Genomic DNA, 3,807 nt, shown 5'->3' on the forward strand with positions numbered 1-3,807 from the left:
AGATAGTTGGAGCGTTGCATGGGCCAAAACAAATAACTTGGTAAGCATAGGTGCTCTAGGGATAGGTAAAAGTAGTCTTCTCTTGGTCTTCTAGGGTTATTTGAATCTAATTATAGCTAATGTACCCATCCAAGAAAGAAAAGTACTTTTTCCCTGACAATGTATCAACGACCTGATCAATAAAAGGCAAAGGAAAGTAATCTCGCAAGGTAGCTTTGTTTAGCTCTCTGTAGTCAACACAAATTTTCCATTTCCCATTTTTCCTGGGAACTACGACCAAGGGAGATATCCATTTACTATCAGAGATGGGATATATAAAATTCGCACTTAACAGTTTTTGCAATTCATCTTTGACAATTTCTTTGAGAGCTGGATTCATTCGTCTTTGTGGCTACCTAATAGGCCTAATTTCTTCATTTGTGTAAATGTGGTGTGTACAAGTATCAAGATGAATCCCTTTCATATCTAAATAATCCCAAGAAAATTCTCTGGACTGTTTTTGAATCATGTCTATTACTTGTTGTTTATGTTCTGTACTTAATTTTGTACCAATGTACAATGTTTTTCCAGCACTGATTTCAACAGGTTGAGCACTTGCTTCACTATTTTCTTCCAAGGCTGCCATAGTAAATGATGCAAACATAACAGGGTGACAAGTTTCTTGAAATTCACTGCTGAAAACATGATGATAACCACTACAAGAAACATAATAATCTATTCAATTTATAGCTGATAAGAATTGTTGCAAAACGTGTTCTTCTGACTATTCTTGAATTCCTCTTGCTTTTTCTCGAGTTAGTAAGGGATGCATATAGTCTTCTTCCCCATAGGGATTTTCCAACCAAAGAGATACTTCAGAAGCTAATTGAGAAGGTGGAAAAATAGTTAATGTTTGAATTTGTGACCCATTGGAAATAGTCATTTCCCCATTTCTGCAACCAATAACAACATCAACAGTGGCCAGCCAAGGCCACCATAAAACTATTGGATGTCTGGGTTTAGTAGTCTTTGGAGAAATTATGATGAAATCAATTAGGTATTCCCAAGAAGCTATTGTGACCACAATGTTTTCTAGGACCCCCACAGGTTTAACAATGGACTTATCTGCTAACCCCAACACAATGGGTGTAGACCTTACTTATTTTAATTGTAATAATGTCATAGTGTCAACAACCATTGCATTGGTGGTTGCCCCAAATCCACTAGAGTATTGGGATGAAAAGCTCCATTGATTTCTATGGTTACCACAATGTTCCTTGGATCAACATATTTTGGTGGTAATCGAGATATCATTTTTGAAATTTAACTAATTACTTTAATATTATGGTTTCTACTTTTCTTTCTTCATGGATTTTTTTATGAAAATATCCCTAATAACCTTTGTATAAATAAGAATGTCTCTAATAGCTTGCAACAAAGGAATTTTATGCAAACATTCCTCAATTCATATTCCAAGTCATATTCCATGGGAGTTTCAATTTTCTTCACGAGCAATCTCTCTAGATAAGGAGGCTCCCTAGGTTCTAAAAGCTCTTGTGGTTCTTTTATTTCACTGTTTTTCTCATTTTCTATTTGTTTATTGGTTTTATCCTTAGGTTCTATATGAGGATCCTCCTCTTGAATAATTACAACTGATTTATTTTTATTAACCATTTTCCCAGATCTTAACTAAATTTCATTTAAAGGAAAAGCAGTAATGACATAAGTGGGAAAAGGTTGCAGCTCAATATTTTGTACCAGTTGAGGAGGTCTATTATTAGGATTAGCAATTGGTTGTGCAGACAGTTGTGTTGGGAGAGGAGGGTTAAATAATTGTTGCACTTGCTATGAAGATAAGTTAGTGCTTTGATGTAAGGGCAAGGGTTGTTGTACTAGAGGTGGTCGTGGAAATGAAGGTTGCTAAAAGTAAGATGAATTATACCCTTGCTAGAATTGAGGCATATTGGATGCATAAGGCATGCAAGGTGGAAATTGATACTGAGGGTATGGAGGTGCTTGGTTTTGAGGCTGAAATTTATTCCCATAAGGATTTCCTCTCCACCCTTGGTTCCAAGGTGAACTTTGAGATGGTTGTGTAGGCCATGAAGGATAAGGTGGTTGAGGATTCCATGGCTGATTTTGAGCAAAACCTTACATATTAGGGTCTTGATAAATATTATTGTTTGGTACCCTCCATGACGTCTTTAGTTGATTGAGGAAACTCACTAGTCTCTCCCCCCGTAAATAACTTGTAATCCAGGAAGGGATGGGCATTGATCAGTGGAGTGCTCATGTGTAAAGATCCTGCACACCTCTACCACAGTAATAGGTCATTCTCTTTCAACATGCTTACGTGTGCATTTAGGACTAAAAACTTCCAAGACAACCTTTTCTTATTCTTGTTTCTTTTTAATTTTTATAATATCTAGTTGGTCACTAATGGTGTTTAGGATATTTGTTTTAATGTTTTCGAAGAGGTTCCCCAACTCAACTCTAGTGACACCACCTTGTACTAGTTTTGAATTCCTAGACACATAATCCCTTGAGTTGTCTCAGATCGTTTTGCCTACCTTAGCTTGAATTCTAGAATAGGTTATGCATAATTCATCTATTTTAGCAAATGGATTCTTATAGACATCACCAGAACTTAAAAGATTTAGTGTTTCAATGCATTCTTACCTCCAAAAGACAGTCCTGAAGGTTCTCTCATCCAGATTATCCACTCATGATTTGTGATAGTTATAAAGGAACCTCTCAAGGTATTCCTCCAAACTCTCATCCTCCATCTGTTGAATCCTAAAAATATCATCAACATCTCTGATTTTACAGTAATCTTGATATTTCTTAAGGAGGACTGACTTCATGAGTAAATGGTGTGTTCTCCCAAGCTCATGAACCATCTCAGGGCTAAATATTTCAAGGTGGCAGGGAATAACTTAAGTTTGTGTGCCTCGTCATCATAATTATAGCTTTTACAATGAATTTCAAATTCAAACAGGAAAGAGCCAAGGTCTTCAGAGAATGTACCATGGAAAAGTGGAAGAGATGTCAAAGGTATATTCTTCCTAGTAATATTTTTGGTGATGTCTAGCATTGGAAATCTGAAGGTGGTTTGTGAATCTTCCTTGTTCTCCTCAGGTCCCCCTATTGGCCCATCTCTCAATTTATTATTCTCGTTAAGTAAAGTGTGGATTCTATCATTGTCCTCAGTATTAGCCCCGCCATTATTTTTTTCGTTGTTTTGATCACCATTTATCTTCTCCTCACTACTTCCTCTATTAGCCATCTTTATTATAGGTTCCGAAGTAAGCCCAAGCATAATATTCCAGCTAGAAGAAGATTCAACTGGATTGGTCTTTATATATCAAGGACCAAATCCCTTTGAGGTCCTCTTACTATTGATTATATTTATGAAACTGCCACTAAGTATATGCTCACAGCATCCCTTAAGATGATTTATTGTCATTGTGATGTGCATTCAGGTTGTGCTACATCCCCTCGATGTGATACTTCTTTTACTGAGGCCACCTTTGTGGTAGATATTTATACCTCTTCTCTCATACTTGCATAATGATTAGTGGGATTAGTTGGGGGTGTTTTCATGGGACCAAATAATTTTGAAAATGATTTTGTTCTTTGAATAAATCTACCCTTACTATCTGGGCCTACATTTACTTTTGCGCATAAGAAAAAGAAAACACTACATAAATTTACTAAATACAATCAAACTTTGGAGCAACCCTACCATAGTAGACATGTGGCTCTTCACTCATGTCGTACCTTACACTCTCTGCCCTCTGATTTCCCTGCAAAATCCTTACCACACAT

Source organism: Pinus tabuliformis, chromosome 1_2 (genome assembly GCF_031772625.1).
Source record: "Pinus tabuliformis cultivar Carrire ecotype Pingquan chromosome 1_2, CPIR1, whole genome shotgun sequence".
Lineage (NCBI taxonomy): Eukaryota > Viridiplantae > Streptophyta > Pinopsida > Pinales > Pinaceae > Pinus > Pinus tabuliformis.